Source organism: Thermobia domestica, unplaced genomic scaffold (genome assembly GCF_964235325.1).
Source record: "Thermobia domestica unplaced genomic scaffold, izTheDome1.hap1.1 HAP1_SCAFFOLD_1064, whole genome shotgun sequence".
Classification (NCBI taxonomy): Eukaryota; Metazoa; Arthropoda; class Insecta; order Zygentoma; family Lepismatidae; genus Thermobia; species Thermobia domestica.
In genome coordinates, this window is record NW_027656774.1 from 15,595 (window position 1) to 34,038 (window position 18,444).

Sequence of the window (18,444 nt, forward strand, 5' to 3'; positions counted from 1 at the left end):
TCCGAAAGGAAGCATTTGTGCACCCAGGTTGGTCTATACTTTTTATTTTATCTTGGTGTCAAGAATCATATCCCAAACGTTGTCGGTGTTGTTTTGAATCATCCTCTATATACTAGAGATTCAAAGTAATTTTAGATTCTTGTGATAATGTAAACATTATCGAAAATTATTATTATTATTATTATTATTATTATTATTATTTTGTAAGCATGACGCAAATCATTTGACTTCCACGTTCCAGAATTTATAAATAACAACCAAGTCTATAGACTAAACCGAATTGTTTCAAAACGGTTTAAAAATAACATAATTACAAAATGATTTCACTTCCTGAGTTTGTTTATATTTACTTCATTTTCATAGCTTCATCGTGTTTGTTGAGTTAATCGCGAATTCATTTGCTTGCGTCATGTGTTTATGTAGTATTTTATGAGTAATAAAACGTCATAATCAACATCACGAGGGGTGGGGGGAGATGATGGAATCTGAATATGTGCGTATGAACAATAGGAAGTAGTATATTGGTAATTCTGTTCCGTTCCCATTGAAAGGAATTCAGAAAAAAAATTCGTTACGTGGATTTAGAAATGGATTTTTTCTCCGTTTTGTTCCGCGTTTGAAAGGAATGGATTCGTCTGCTGTACCAAAAGAAAACAATTCTTACATGGCTGTGTATTTGCAATTTATATGAATGCTGTGACAAAAGAACCTTGAAAATGAAAAGATTTGAAGCGATTTGTGAAGTGTGAACGAGTAACGTTGCATACAAATGAGATTCTCTCTTGTCACATCATTTCATTTCCTATACCGCATTAGCGTGTGCAAGCGGTCTCCCAACTGTTCTCAGAACAATGAGCTCTCTAATTTTCTCATTATTTGTCTTGATTATGGAGAAAGTAGCGTGATGGTTACACAACTTGCTCGCGAGACGTGACAGTGGTTTAAGGAAGAACGTTTTGCACCGTTGAGACAACAGGCAAATAGTCTTAGTTATGAGAAACCGTACGGCATTGAGTAGGTGTTTTTACTTTGGCAAAGTAGCTTGTCCGTTTGGTTTTAGGGAGTGGCGGCCGACGACGGTTCGCCTATTTCCGAACAGAATAGCAATCCGTCCTGTGGTACTGATATATTTCACAGTCTCAAGGGTGGATTAACTCCATGAAAAGGGAGATGGTACAGATATTGAGATACCGTCATATCAGTTGGTCGGAGAGATGGAGTATCGTGCAATGTATAGATATTATAACGTCTCCATAACTGTCTATAGTATAGTATCTCATACTTCGTCTATTTTTGTTGTGAAATAGTATTTGAAGTCATGTAAAATGAAAGGCCCACTGGGCATTTGCCCAGTTGCTAGGCGGGCCAGCCATCCATGCATAGTATTTACGTGCCCATTGCATACAATGAGGATACTATAACCACCTTCAAATTGCACCCTACACTATAACATTTAAGGTCTGAGTAGACCATATGCCCTGCTGTGCTACGGTCGTGCCGTCGGACTCGTCGTACTGCACCAGACGGCCGTCATCGGTTAGTTGGAAGTTTCTCTCTCTCACGCACACAAATACACACAAAGAAAGCAAATCTGGCTAAGTATCTTAAAAAAAAAAAAAAAAAAAGAAGTTTAACATAGGAAAGGAGGGAAAATGAATTTTCAATAGCAACCGGACCCTGCCAAGACAGGTAGTACAAATGATGATCTAGGCACGGGCCATAGAGTGGTCTCAAAACAATTCTAATCAGCCTTAACGGATGAGGGAAGACACTGTCTACAGGTCGAATATAGTATAGCATAGGTCTTCTGCAATATTCTGAACGATATAATTTTTACATTTATTAACTTAGAGCAATAGCTGTTATTGTGTTGTTAAAAATATTTTAAAGAAGTAGTAGACCACATTTCCTAATCCTATCGTTGTTATCTTTCTAGTTATAGAAGTAGTTGTCTTAGAGGGCATGGCAGAGACATGGTAGCGACGGTCTAGCATAGCCTTTACGATGCCGTGCTTCACCGTAGGGTGGTTAGCAATGGTAAACTGTGGTCCCTCCATCGATTCCACACTTACTATCGACCGTTTGTCTGTTTGTGGTAGATCATCTGCTCGACTGCGAAATATTGTGAAATGAAATGAACGGGTAAAAGTTTTGGACATGTTATTTCCTGTAGACAATATAACACGATCATGTCTTTATTTTAAGAAATTTCCAAATGTAGCCTACGAGACCAACGTGTACTGGAAGTAGTAATAGTTAATAGTAATAACAGCAATGGGAAAAGAGTCGCCGGGGTCTTCATTTATGGGTACTATTCTGGCATTATATTGTTGAACGTAGGGAAACCCATGGCAGAACTTGTTAGGATGGCTGGCTGCGTAATTTTAAACCACAAACCTTTTAATTGCGTAAAGAGCTCTCAGTTCTGTAATGCTATATCATCATATCATATATTTCTCTGCTGCACATAGGTCCAAAAGTTTATTACTTTTCCCATTGTACTCCCCATGTTCTTCAACGCTGTGGTCCCCGAATCGCTACCATATTACAATCACATCGACTTTCTTTTTTTTTTTTAATCTAATCAAAGCTTTTGCCTCAGCAGTTTTTTTTTCCCCAAGTACATTTAATACATTAGTTGAATTCTTTCCGTTAAGTCAAAAGTCCGTTGATTGGAGGTTCGTTAAATCGTGGTTTTACTGTATGACGTCTTGTGTAATTGTTTATCGCTCTAACATTGGCTTAATGAGGCTAGATCTGAAACAAGGGCAAATTATTGCAGTAAAACCGTAGCCGAAGTTCGAGTAAGGATAACACGTTTCCAAGTCAACCATAGCCAACCAGCAACTATGTTGTGAGTTCTAGGGCTCTGGATCACTTGATCCGGTCGAGTGAATCGTCCGTCCATGTTTACATTCCGGTTGTAATACTCATTCGTGTTGTATTTCTAAGGTCAGGACTTTACAAGCTACTCTTAAATAACTAGTATAAAATTAAGTTAGAAAAGTTAGAGAAAAGCGTCGTTTCTTGGTTAGAGAAGGTGTGTATTTAAACTGTATTAATTAAAGCACATCAAGTGACAACCGCGTATCTTCATTCCGCATCGCTGTCACATGTAAATTCATTGGGGAAAGTTGACGCTGTGACATGTTGACTTGTTAGTACGTTATGAAATGTACACACTTAATCTTGTGCGATGATTGATGAAGGTTGTTGAACAAGCAAATCTTAGAAAAAAAGATTGCCAAGGAGTAATGTGTTGATTGTAAGGATGTAGTCCTTGAGAAAACTAGTGATTGCGGCATATTGTGTGACGTCACGTGAACACTTTCATCGAAATACATGGTAGTGTAGTGTTAGTGGTGCTCGTTTACGATGCATTGTGTGTATGACCCATTTAAACAGTCAAATGTTCACTGAAAATAACGTAGAGGCTTGCCACGGCACTTAAGTTGCCTTCAATACATTCTGTGTTGCCGAGTTGTTGCTGTATTTATCAAATCAGGAAATAGTTGGAGCGGAGTTTCTCCGATGAAAAGATGATGCGAGGGGGAAGTCAAGTGATTCATCTTCGCCGAGATAGTCGATATTGATTACTACTAAAGTGGTATGACTGGGTAACTTCTGTCTGAAAAGACTTTATACAGTGCTATGTGTCGATGTGCATGTGTGAGGTATCTCTGGAATGGTGAGTGATCGTAATATATATAGTATGTTCCGAAATCTCAAACGTCGAGATTAGTCGCACTCAGCATGTGTTTAGGATGTATAATTTCTGAAGAGTTGCTTTTTTCCTATTGTGAAGAAAGATTTGTCTCAGTGACTGTTGCATCTGTCCTTTTGTTTTTCAGTTTAGCTTTCCTTTCAGCAGCGAGGCTATATGAGATGTGGGCCTTCAGCTAAACATGGGATCCGAACCACATGAGCTCCTGCCGGGAATCGAACCCAGATCTTCCACGCCAAAGGCACGCACACTAACCGCTTAGCCACGAAAGACCTCTGACTTGTGTATACCAATATTTCAGGTAGGAAATAATTTCTATAGTAGCCGCTGGTAAAACACAGATAAGAGGAAAAATGTTTCAGTGGTATAGTACTTACGTCGGGTGTGAGAGACCCCTGGTTCGATTCCAGACCATGTGCTTGTAGTAAACATCGTCTCGGTGAATTTTCTTAGGGTTATCTTCTGTTCTGATTTCACCAGTCGTACACTATCAATCATTTGTAATTATTATTCGTTTTAATCAATTTGCATGTCAATAAGGCCACATTTATTTATTTATTCAAAATCTTTGAAAGTAAGGACATGTATCGGCATTGCCCCATTGATATTTTAAGCCAGCAACCTGTAACACAGTAAAGCAGCGCGGGTTACCTACCTCAAGGGGACTACGGTTCACTGTACAAATACGTACTATAAAGTTTGACCACCCGAAACCACTCCTCGACTGAAAAATTAAAGAAACTCCTCTGTACGCGACTAGACCTGGTTAAGATCTGTGGAAAAAATATGGTGGCTCAAGGTGATTCCTTTGTATACGAAAATCTGATGATACACACACGGGGCCGCGATGGCTGTGGTAGAGCATTCACCTCCGATGTATTATTGGGTCCTTGATTCCATCGCTGCTCGCGTCAATGAGCTTTGTGGTGGATATACACCGTGTGCGTGGTTTTTCTCGGGGTTCTCTCGTTTCCTCCCACTTTCTTCATTCCACCACTTCATTCATTTCTCATCATTGCCGTCCCCTTTAGCCTAGCCAGCATAACTGTGGGACATAAAACTTAGATTTCATTTCATTTTTTATTTATTCAGACTTCAGAATATAACGTGTGTGGCAACGTTTTACACCCAGTTCATTAATTGATGATATCAATGCCGAAGGATGTGAATATATATTTAAAGGCATCATGCCAGTATTCACATGGTGGAACTGAGAAAAAGCTTCTGAGAAAGTCAGAATGATCAACCATCGGATTTTAAACAGAAGTACTAGGATTAAAACTCAGATGGAACCTAATTTCTAGTCAAGGGCTATAACTACTCGAGCTTTTTTTTTTTAATGCCGTTGATTCGTCATAAGTATAAGGATGATTTTTATTCTTCAAAAATCTAAAAGAAAAACAACTTTTTGAAGATATTAGCTTCTTAGGTGAACCCTAATCATATTGAATGTGAGTATTGTGTGTATATGTGTGCAGAATTGGTACGAACCACTTAAAAAAAAATACTTTAGTAAGGTTGTAAAGGAAAGAAAGCCAGTCCAAAAAGAGTAACCTTTCACTTTCGTGATTGTAATTGCAATTGAATTCTGCAAATGTCTTATGTAACTTTATGAAGGTTAGCCCGTTTCTAAGTAAAGTTGTAAAACTACGTAATTTAAGATTTTAAATTTTAAACTGAAAATTAAATGAAAACTTTTTAACATCTCATGGTTATGCCGTGTAAGTTAGTATATAGTATAAGTAATGATCTGCAAGATCTGCTGTTTTCAACACTTCTTTATTCATCCCTGCTCGCACCATGTGAACTTTGTGGTGGACAAACACCATGTGCGTGATTTTTCTTGGGGTTATCCCGTTTCCTCCTACTTCTTCATTCCATTGTTTCATTCATTTCTCATTCATTCCATTGCCGTCTTCTGTAGCCTACAGGCATAAACGTGGGACGTAAAAGTGAAAATTTCATTTGCTTCCTTATTCAGTGATGCTAGAGATAGGCTGTGTGGCAACTGCCAGCTCAACAGGTTTTACTGTATTCTGCAAGAATTTCTGTTAATCTTTAAAATATTGTCGAGAAATACTGCAATAGAACAATTGAAGTAGAGATCCAACGTAAACAGATAAAAAGATCAACGTCCCGTTATTGATACGCTAGTATAATTGAAGAGCCGTTTCGTTCCTCGGCCATGAAGTGCGTGTGTTGTGTTGTATCAAGTACTTGGGAGTGAATATACAGCGAGCGACGATGCCTTTTGCGATAACATGGATTGCAACGCTTCAGGTCATTTACACCAAACGTGACCGCTGTGTTTGTCTTGCAGAAAACCAGAACCAGCGAGCTGTGAGCCCGGCTGCCTTGTTGGGAGATGTACTGCTATAAAATGATACAAGTGCCATAGTTAGCTTAATACTGTGACAATAAAAAAGAAAGATGGGCGGTCAGTTAACCTGGTTGCAGAATTGTTTTGTGTGCATCGTAATCTACGTATTCTATACTACTAATGCTCGTGCATTGTAGAGGCGAGCGAAAGTTATTAAGTGCATTGTAGAGGCGAGCGAAAGTTATTATCACTAGTTGATTGAAGTATTTTCATCTTCTTATCCTTTACTATATTTGAAAATCAGAGTTTTAACGAAATCCATCCCTTATTTTTCACAGATTTTTACTCCATGTAGTGGGAACTTCGATTAAAAATGCACTCGCATCAAAGTAAAATAGTTTTCGTGTACTTTATAGAGGAATTACTATGATCATACAGCCATACACAATAAATAAATAAATAAAAGTTCTGTGAATCAGACCCCAGAGTGTGGTTTGATTTATTTTGTTACGCTGAATCCAAATTTCGAAACTCCAAAACAATCGACCATGTCATTTTTTTTATTTTTTTTTTACGGGCGAAAATCTAACGATTTTGGATAGGGAGAATACACGTAAGACAGTCATAAAAAAAAAAAAAAAATGTGCAGTGGATCATAGAGTATGGATTCGATGTATTTTGTTATACAGAATCCAAATTTCGAAACTCAAAACGCTCGATCGTGTCAAGTTTCTTTTTATAGGCAAAAAACTTTAGGGATTGGATAGTGAGAATACACGTAAGACAGCACACACGTTTTTCGCCCATAAAACAAAATTGACACGGTCAGTGGTCTTGGGGTTTCGAAATTTTGATTCTGTATGAAAAAATGCATCGAATCAATATCCTGGGGTACGCAGCACAGCACTTTTATTTTTTGGTATGGCTGTGTTACGTGTATCCTCCCTATCCAAAGTCGCTAAAGTTTTCGCCCGTAAAAAAAATCGACCCGGGCGATCGTCCTGGGGTTTCGAAATTTGGATTCTGTGTAACGAAATACATCGAATCCGCACCCTGGGGTCCGGTGCACAATACTTTTTGTGTGTGGGTGGAGGGAGGGGAGGGTTGTGTTATTGGTCTATTATTTAAATAAGGTAACTTCGTAAATTGGGGGAACATATCTCCTTTTACAGGGTGTCTATCGGTCACGAAAGTCACGAATATCACGAAAAAGTCACGAAATTTAACTTTTGGGTAAGTTTTTTTTTTTTTTTTTTTTTTTTTTTTTTAACTGTGCAAAAGTAAGTACAGATTAGAAAATGTTGTTCTATAAAACGTCAAAATTCACCACCAAAAATGTCTATAGTCTGCTTTGGACGCTACCAAATCGCAAGCAAAGTACGTGTCTATCGCATGAATAAAAATTCGGCCTAATTCGCACCCAAATTCGCTCTTGAAAATGTTAGGAAATTTTATGCTTTGGTGAAGAAAAGGTCACGAAAAAGTCACGAAATTTCATTGTGGAATTTTAGTAGACATCCTGTTTTACCAGGACGATCGCGATACTTTGAACAAAATAGTACACTGTTTTATCAAAAGCGAATAATATTGCATTGGAGGTCTTAGGTGCACTTCGTGGGTAAATTCAGCATCGAAATAACATCTACGAGCTGTCATTTTATCTCATATTTAAGATGCTGTTAAAAATATTACTACAAACCAAACATTTTAAAATATAAATACTTCTGACGATGGTTGATTTGATTTTCAGTTTTCTGTTTCTTTCAGCAGCGAAGCTATATGAGACATGGACACACGTGGAATCCGAACCACATGAGCTCCCGCTGGGAATCAAACCCGGGTCTACCACGCCAAGGCGCATATGCTAACCACTGAGCCACGGGGGAGCTCTTCTGACGATGGTGAATAGTTTTAACGGCTTAATTTGGCAGGAGATCGCTCATCTCCTGAATTTAATATATTAACAATATTTCGGGTACAACTGGTAGACCATTTTCACTAAAACTTCTAGATTTCCATTACGCTCCCCTTTATATTGAAAAAATGCTTTACATGCGTACGTACTAACTTCAACATGAAGTGAATTTTTATCCCTTTACCTCCCTATTCATGATGAATTGCAACCTCAAATAATAAGCTTACTGCTGTAGATGAAGGAAGGCATAGCCTATATCAAGTTTCAATAGAATAGTATAGGATAAGTTTTGCGAGAGTTTGTTGCTCAGACTGACGATGCCGATTGGGTTAATTCGCTACGCTCGCTTCAGTTAAACTTTGAAAGGGTAGTCTATGTATAAACATGTATAACTGTAGAACTACTAAACCGATTTTAATAAGATCTTAACTAAGGATGGCTGTAGGCCATAGACCCTATATAAATCGTGTTTATATTCTAAGGAGCGTCAAAAGTGGAACAAGGCGTGTGACAAAATTAAAATGTGTTTCCGTTGAATTTTTTCCCGTACGCTTTTAATGAAAACACGAGATGGTTAGAGATTTTGAAGCTAGGTATTTGTTGGAAAATAATTTTTGATTAAGCTTCCACGATTATACATAGTTGACTACAGGAGACGGATTACAAGTACGTTTAAATGAAATAATGACTGAATCACTAGAAAGTGGAAGGAAACATGAGAACCGACGTGAGCTTGCGTAAGCTGATATCTGGTAAACATTTTCCCACAGAGCTAACGGCATAACTTCAAGAACATTTGTTAACTCCTGTTTGGAAAATTCTGCTTTTAGTTCCCGGCCTGGGTAACTCGGGATTTTCCTTATAGATTTCCTTAATTATAAAAATGAATGATTGGTTTGTTGCTCAATTACCAGGGCTCACATTCTCTTAGTAAGGTTAGTGCAAGTTCGATAAACTGAGGTTGCTTTGTGACCTTATGCAATATCGAGGTTATGAAAGATGACATCTAATATTCACGTGGGCTTCAAACTACAATCGGGATTTGAATCCGATGCTGTTAACGGGTACACAGATCATCATGCAAGAAAGATCATACCTTATACTATGTACCGTTTCCTCCTACATTATCTCGCCCAGGGATAGCCAATTCCGGAATTTTTACTTCCTGGAATCCGGAAAGTAAAGTCGGAAAAATCCAGGTTTCGGAAAAATTCAGGAATTTTTCTGAAATCCGAAAAGTGAAATTTTTGATTCCGGAAATTTTGACCATCCCTAATCTTGGCTCTAGGAGAACTGAATAATAGGACCACATTACCGGCCCCGGCAACGAATTCATTAGGTATATTTTACGAATTCTAATTATTTAATATTCAAAAACATGTTAGGAATAAAAGCATAAGGTGTGTTTTTAGGAGAGAAAATTGTATTCAGTTCAAAATATTTTTTCGTTGCGAATTCTGTCCAGAAATTTGAAACGTAAAATATGTAAAACGATACTCCTTCCTGTTGTGCTGTATGGTTGCAAAACATACTGAGGGAAAAACGCAGACTGAAAGTATTTGAGAACAAGATCCTGAGACGAATATTCGGACGCAAGATAAACGGAAATGGGAAATGGCGGAAACTTCATAATGAGGAACTGCATAATTTATACCGTTTACCAAACATTGTTAGGATCATCAAGTCTAGAAGGCTCAGGTGGGCAGGTCATGTAGCCAGGATGGAAGAAAATAGGAACGTTTTCAAAGTTTTAACTGGAAATCCAATCGGAAAACGTCCACTAGGAAGACCTGGGCGCAGATTGGAGGACAATATTAAGATGAATTTCGTAGAAATAGGAATACAAAGTAGAAACTAGATTCAGTTGGCTAAGGACGTAAGTCAATCGAGAGCTTGTGTGAACGCGACATTGGACTTCCGGGTTCCACAGGCCATAGGGTGAGTGGGTGAGTTAGTGATATCGTTTCTGTAGACGTGTGACGTCATCCTAACATATAACGGATAAAATTCCAATAAGGTCGAAAGGGGACGACGATCAAGTTTTGGGTTAACGTGAGGGAGTAGCCCCTGTCCCAGCAGCAGACTCTAATAAGTAAATATTGCGTTGGAACTGTTGCCTAGCAATCTTACGTGCACTCTGTGGGTAAATTCATAATCGAAATTACATCTACGAGGTGTCATTTTACGTCATAGGTAAGATGCTGTTAAAAATATTATTATAAAACAAACATTTAAAATATAAATACTTCTTACGATGGTGAATAGTTTTAACGTACCGATTTGGTAATAGATTGCGCATCCCCAGAATTAAATATTTTAACAATATTTCGGGTACAACTGATTTTCACTAAAACTTCTAGATTTCCACTTCGCTTCCCTTTTTCTAACTTTCTGTTAATAACTGAACAATGTGATAATGTTTTAAAGGAAAACCACTGCTACTAAATAAACGAATAGTCCTTTTCAAGGTCTCTCACACCGTCGAGAAATTTAAATATCCAATAATTAAGTCATAAATTGCATGTAATGCATAGTGAAGGCTTGACATTAACAACAAGGGAAAGGAAACTTTGAAAAGAAAACGTCTAGGATCCACACAACGTCCTCGTGCTCAACAGCTGAGATTAGGACAAATACTTGCGAAATTCCAATTAGAATAACCTATCTCAAAATTTCAATCTGGAAACTCGCGATTGTGAAACAAGAACGCTGATCATTTATATATTCGCTCGGGTCCAATTCAACCACCGAACTAAAAAGTTTAAGCTTGATGCTGCTGTGTATCTATGTGTACGAGCATAGAAGTGTGTAATAATCTGATCGAATTTCAGAGCATTACAGGTATTTCCTAAATTTCAAAATTTCTATTTTTTTTTTTTTTTGAAATTTCTCAATCGTGGTTTTCTGAATACGATAACAAGTTACTAATGCGTTTTTTTTTTTAAGTAGTTCTGAATTCAACTCGTTTATATATATGTTCTGGCTAATAGTGGTTCCAGATATTACTAGTAGGTCCTAAAGAAATTTATATGGGACCATTGGGAAGTTATATCTTCTAACCAAAAAATAACTTCAAAATCGATGCACCTGTGTTGAAATTGTGCGCGAACATACCCACAATGTATTATATGTATGTTGTGAGTATGTTCACGCATAACGTCCATATGGGGGAGGGGGGCGCACAGTGGCTCAGTAAGTGTTCACCTCTAGTCAGGGTTTGCCCAAGTGGGCCCAGCCCGAAAAAACCCACCGGGTTTTTTCGGGTTGGACCCACCTGAAAAAACCCACCTTAAAACCCACCTGGGTTTTTGAGCTTTTTGTTAATATATTATTGCTACAACTAAGTTGATCATATTGAAAGTGATTTTTATCAAATTTTGGACTTTCCTCAGGCGAATTAAATGTTTTCGCGTTAACGTATACAACAACATTCTACATAAGACCTTTATAAAGTTCTGAATGCACTGAATAAATGAAAAACCTTACCTTAGCTTGAGATGATAATACAACAAATTAATGTATTGATTATGCGTATAGCCTATTTGAAAAAATGCAATTTTATATTTTAGAAAATACTTTCCGTGAATAGTGTGCTCACCGACTCGGCTATACAGAGGGACGTTATCTCTCATGGGAGACACCGGGGCACATTGTCACAATTTTCACGTTTTATTTTCTTGTGATGCTCGTCTAAGGCCGAAAATTATAATTTTTAGTATACACATACTTTATTATCTTGTGCATAACATATATTTCTCTGTCCAATGTAACTCGCTCTGAACTGGACTTATGTACTATGTTTTATGATCAATACAGTTGTGACAATGTACCCTATATGCGGGGTAAGTTGTCACAATATACGGGGCAAATTGTCACATGTTATTCTTGTGGCACTTTCCAGAAATTGGTAGATATTATTAATGCAACTATTACTAAAGCAAAAAGACTGTAAATGTTACCAGCATTAAATACTTAGCGTCTGAAAGAGAATCAAAACATAATTAAATGATAGGGGAAACTATATTAGTTAAATAGGTAAAAAAAATAGGGGGACCTTGTGATTGTTGAATCAATATTGAACCACTCTTAAAACTGTCATATATGCCTTGGGCTCCATAGCTTATATTTTCTCAACCTAAAAGATTTATTGTTACATCAAGCTTTGTAGGAAAACCAAAACGGCCATGAAAACAGAACTAACTCATAGCTAAGGAATCAAAACTACAAACTGAAAAGTCATAACAAAATGACGAAATTATCAAATCATAGCCTACTTCTCCAATAAGCCAACACAAAATTAACCAATTGCATTTAAGTTGTTTCTGATTGTAGTTTATGAATTGCAAAGAATTCCTCTGATAGGACTACTGTATAGCTAGAAGAGGAGTAAATATTATTACTAGAGACCGGATGTTTAGGCACTAAAAACCTAGAAAATAAGCAGGCAAATAGGCACTAAAAATTTAAAAAATAGACTAAAATGTAGGTCGAAATAATGAAGATAAATACTCAATACCATTAAAAAATAGATTCAAGTCATAAATAATGCTCAAAGAATATAGAAACATAATTCTTTGTCAATATCTTCTTTTATTGTATATATAAAAACGAAGCTTGTTATGGATTCCATATATACTGGGTGAACCTGGAAGATGTGCACATACTTCGGGAGGTGATTCGTGACATCAAAAGAATACAAAAAGTCCTCTTGCATGTTATGGAATTCCGCGTCGTATACGAGTGACAGGGGGGGGGGGGGCAACTTGGAATCGAAAATCGAATCCTGACAATTGGAGCGAGACATAAAAGTGTGCACGTACTTTGGGAGGTGATTCGTGACATTCAAAAGGACTTTTTGTCTTCTTTTGTCAGGATTCGATTTTCGATTCCAAGTTGGCACCCCTATCACTCGTACACGACGCAGAATTCCATATGCAACACGACTTTTTGTCTTCTTTTCATGTCACGAATCACCTCCCAATGTATGTGTACATCTGTCTGTTCCATTCCAATTGTCAAGATTCGATTTTCGATTCCAAGTTGGCATCACTATCACTCGCACACCACACGGGATTCGACAAACTACAGGAGAACTTTTTTGTCTTTTTTGATAGCATTAATCACCTCGGATGTGCACATCTTTGAAGTTCACCCTGTGTATATATTGTAACGTACCACGTGCTTGTGTTTACAAACACCTAATATACGTATATATGTATGTATTATTTATGTTATATAAATTATATATTTTCCCAATGAAGGCTTATTTTGAAGAAAATGCATAAAATAGGCAACATTAGGCACTAAAGCAATTATTTAGGCAGTAAAGGTCGAAATAGGCAAAATAGGCAAAATAAAATTGGCTTAAATCGAAGGTATAACCCCCTATATAAACTTTAAAATGTTATTTTTGATCATATCTTTAATGTTACAGAATAGGCATTTTGCCTAACATCCGGTCTCTAATTATTACGAAGTTTAGTTGCGTTTTATTAGTACGCACCGCAAACTAGTTTGAAAATGTTTATCCTTTTGCTTCTACAAAGTACCATACCTGGAGGTCATCGTCAGAGTCACAGTTAATACACACGTAAAACAAGTTCTGCTTCCCTCAGTTTTCGTAGGCCGATTCCGTACATCGAATGCACTGAATTAGTGTTGTAAAAAAACGGTTTTTTTTCTGTGAAGTTTTTTTTCAATAAAAAACATCGTTCTTTTTCATGTTTTTTTTCAAATGTCTGTTTTTTTTCTGGCAGCTATTATTTATTGATTTATGATGAAGATTATTAAAATAATCAATAGAACTTGAGTCGAAGCCCTCGTAACTTACAAATCATTTGTTTCCTTGTACCTATAAGAGCAAAATCGTGTGATTATTCCTTTCGGACCCAGATCATTTTTGGCGTTTTCCTACTTTGTCAGTTAGTGACTTATTGCTCAAAAACATTTACCCTATTGATATGGTTAAGACCTTGTTTTTTAGAAAAGGAATGTGGCTATTTTTTGGTGTACGTTACATTGCAGTGTTGCGAGTGGGTGGGAAATTACTGAGGAAAACGTAGGAGTGAAAATTTACAAAAAAATCCCTAACCGAATTTCATTTTTTTTGTATCTAGTACCACTGTTGTCATATGGGTCTAAGTCACCTAAAAAATTCTTTGGTACGTTGACAAGGAACAGTGAAAACCTGAAGTCGCTGGCTTCCATTCAAAGAGAGAAAAAAAAATCTCTGTTTCCATACACATGAAATTTTGACACTTTTTACGCCTCAGAAGCAAAAATCAACAGATATGCCGGAGCTACAGCTTCTCTAATTATCCTATTGAATATTTTTATGGTGCGCTGTGTAGGCTAAAGAGAAGGCTTTCAGGTAGTGGTACATTTGTTCCAACGTAGCGAGCAAGAGGGGAAAGGGAAATTTGCCGAATTTTTCACTTAAAACCGGGAATTAATTGTTTTGGCTGGAAACACTGCCATAAAACAGACGTAAACTATCTGAAAGTAAATATTGGTACCCTAAGAATATATCCAACAAGTATCATGGCGATATCTAACAAAGTAAACATGATTTTGTTTTAAAAAAATCTCATTCTAACTCAGAAATGCACAATTTTCTTACCATTTACAGAACATGGTTTATTATAAGCCTCAACTGTACTTCCCCTAATTATTCTACCGAAACTTTTTATGGTGTACTGTGTAGGCTAAGAACGATGATTTCAGACAGTGGTACGTTTGTTCGAATGTAGCCAAAAAGAGGGAAATAATAGACAAAAAGGGAATTTTTCCAAAATTTCCCCATAAAATCGGAAATTAAACTTTTCTGTAGCTGGCAACAGCGCTAGCAGACACACACAAACTATCTTAAAAGAAGCTTTGGTATACCTATAATATACCCTACAAGTATTCTGACGATATCGAATAAAGTAAGCAGGTCATTAAAAATATTTCAGTCTACCTAAAAAAAATCACAGTTATCTTTCCACTTAGAGAACAAGGTCTACTGTAAACCTCAACTGTACTTCCCCTATCTATCCTATTAAAACTTTCTATAGTGCGTTGTGAAGGGCAAAGACAAGACTTTCAGATACTGGTACTTTTCTTCCTATGTGGCCAACAAGAGAGATATAATAGACAAAGCACGTAATTTTCACCTAACATCTTGAATTAAAATTTTCCGTTGCTGGCAACACTGCTACCAGACAGACGAAAACTATCTTAAAATAAACACTGGTACATTACTAATATATCCTACAAGTATCATGGCGATATTTAAGAAACAATGCTTCTAATTACCAAAAATATATTTCGATAAACAGAAAAGTAGGGGAAAATCAAGAGTTAGAACCTAAATCCGAATTTTTCGTGCGTCCCCTAATTACCCCACTGTAACAATATGTACCCGAGTTTGTTCAGTAAGGACAAATGTTCGACTGGCGTAAGTTGACTTGCATTCGGACGTATAGGTACAGTTTATAACAAAAATTTCGATTTTTTTGCCCAAATTTAAGGAGATTTTAATTTCTGTAGTTGGCAACACTGCGCACAAGCCCGTCCAATTAATGTGAACAATTAGGTATCTACCCGACGTATCTTCCTGACAAGTCTTAAGGAGGTCTCTCTACAACGTCTCTCTCTCGAATTTTTTACTGGGGTGAAATTTGAGAAGGAAATTGGACACATAAGAAAAAGAAACTAAAATGATAAACTATGGACCAACCATATTTGGCAAAATAATATATACCGATATCTTAATTAGTGACCATACAGGAGCGGATTAAAAAGGTGACACACCCGTATGTGCCACTTTGGCCACCTGGGTCTGAAAGGGCTACAAGTGTACATTTAATTACATTTTTTTGACTACTAACTTGTGTTATCGTAGTAATTATAGTCTTGACTAATAATAATATCGTTGTTGTAAACAATCACAATCTCTCCTTTTTACATCTTACAAGCAAGGGGCGCGATATCGAGATTCGAATTGCGGAATAAGAGTTATATATACTGAAAGAGCATCAGGTAGTTAGTAACTTACCAAATTATTAGCTGCAGTCCGCCAGTAGGGAAAAAGTTATGGGACTGTAAAGTTCAGAGCCTGGCGTACGAAAACCACAGAAAACTTAGCATTTGGCTTGTTCCTCTTTGTATTGACAAGAGATAATGAACTCTAACGTATTTCCATCACAGAACATGATGTTTGAAATTAAGAAAATCTGTATGAGAAGAATTGTCAGTGTTGCCATCCATAGAAATTACAGTGTTGCCAGAATAAGAATACCTCGAAAAGCTTACAAGGAAATATTACACGATCGGGACTTTCGTTGCACAATACGGGTTATAAAGTATATTCTGAAAGAGCACCAATCATGCAGTGACCACGTTATTAACTGCAGTCCGCCAGTAGGACAAAATTATGGGGCTGCAAAGTGAACATGAGAGTCTATGGCAAACAGAAGGAATAACCTGTTTGTGGGTGCAATAGCAAATTGTATTTGTTTGGTAAGGGGAGTAAGCTATGTAAATGACAGTGTTAAGCCACACAATTGATATGAAGAGCAGAAAGTATCGAGTGATCCAAACAAAAACAGTTAGTACAATATGCACATCGGACGATAGCCAGCGACGCGCAGTGATAACACATTTCTGTGGTAAGGGAGTCAAAACAGCACTGAATTGGCGTCTGGAATGCTTCCGGTGCGATATCCATGTATGCCGCTTGGATGATGTATCATGGCGTTGGATGATATATCACTGACAACACGAACCGAGTTTCACAATTCGCGATGCTCGGCATTTGTGTTGTCTGTCTGTCGGTATGCCTCACGATAAATGTCCAACGAACAAACCGATGCGAACCCGAATGACATTTTCACAGGTTTATCGTGAGGTCTACTTTGCGAAGCACCTTCATACTAGTGTTCTCTTGGTAGCTTTTGCACTTCTGTTGAAATAATATTCTGGAATGTTAATACAAGTATAACTACTTTGATTCTTACAAACTAAATAACGTATTATGTAAAACGTTCCGTGCGAACCATGAAAACATGATGTCACAACCGTTGTGTTCACTCTTTCATTTGCTGCAAACCAAGCTTTTCGCGGTATTCTTATTCGGACAACACTGTAATTTCTATGGATGGCAACACTGACAATTCTTCTCATACAGATTTTCTTATGTGAAACATTATGTTCTGTGATGGGAATACGTTAGAGTTCATTATCTCTTGTCAATGCAAAGAGGAACAAGCCAAATGCTAAGTTTTGTGTGGTTTTCGTACGCCAGGCTCTGAACTTTACAGTCCCATAACTTTTTCCCTACTGGCGGACTGCAGCTAATAATTTGGTAACTTACTAACTAAATGATGCTCTTTCAGTATATGTAACTCTTATTGCGCAATTGGAGTCTCGATATCGCGCCCCTTGCTTGTTAGTTCCAATACTGATGCTGAGAAATGCAGGGTGTTTCAAAATGAATATCGGGGAATTAAGTCATCGTAGTACTTATTATATTTTACGCACAATTATAAACAATACATCAAATAAAAGAACACCTCAAACAGTTTTTGCTTCAGGTGTTCCATGTGAGCTTCATTCGTCATATGGCACACATTGAATCAATAGGTGAGAAAGGCTTATAAACTTTCCGCCATATGGCACAAACATTCAATTCACACAGACGGTTGCACTGTAACTACAGATTCAGTCTTTGCAAAATTAAAACACTCAAAGCTTTCTGGTCTCTAGTCTCCATCTTTGCTACTTGCTCTTTCTAACGGCAAACAGAGGAAACAATGCATGGCATGCGTGTGTACAAAACTGTGAGTTGCTCTTTCATTTGATAATACTTATAATTGTAAGTTAATTGTAATAGATACTACAAAGTTTCAAAACCCTAATATTCATTTTGAAACACCATGCATTACTTCAAATTATGTCATCCTATATTAATGTATTGTATGTACACTCATGTCCAAAATTATTGTCGCATGTCTATAAATATATGGTTGTAGGAATATAATTTGATAACGAATCCGCCTGGTATTTCTTATAATGTTAGTATGTGTATAATGGGCAAAGACATGTATGTGGCAAATTTAATGTCAAACAGCAGTAAATAAGAACAATAAAACGAAAATAAAACTTTCTTGTCCATTTAGCAACATTTTCTTTTACTCTTTCTCATTTTCGTACTTATAATTCTTTTCCTTTGAAATTTACCACAAATATACATTTTCCGATTATACACACAGCATCAGTATTAAAAGTACCCTGCAAAATCATTATCAAATTATATTCTTACAAGAAGACAGTTATAGATATATGACAGTCATTTTGGACATGAGTGTATATATCATCGGCCGGCCCTAGGAAATTTGTCGCCCGCGCAATGGCGTAATTTGCCGCCTCCCTCTTTCTCCAGAAAGAACAAATCTTAAAAGTCACGATTTTAAGTATGCTACTCCAGCATGAACAACGAAAGGG

The 18,444-nt window shown here is 37.1% G+C and overlaps 1 protein-coding gene across 2 annotated transcripts in view; it reads left to right on the forward strand.

The window, feature by feature from the left end:
- Nucleotides 1–3,458: 3,458 nt before the first annotated feature.
- LOC145677584 (epsin-1-like) overlaps nt 3,459–18,444 on the forward strand; it is a 42,988-nt gene continuing 28,002 nt past the window's right edge. The window contains exon 1 of one of the 2 annotated variants that reach the window (XM_081748043.1): nt 3,459–3,688. The gene's annotated coding sequence lies outside the window, so the exon portion shown is untranslated. Of the gene's footprint in view, nt 3,689–3,934; nt 4,026–18,444 lie in introns of those variants that run through there. The other variant, XM_081748045.1, reaches the window with a different exon arrangement.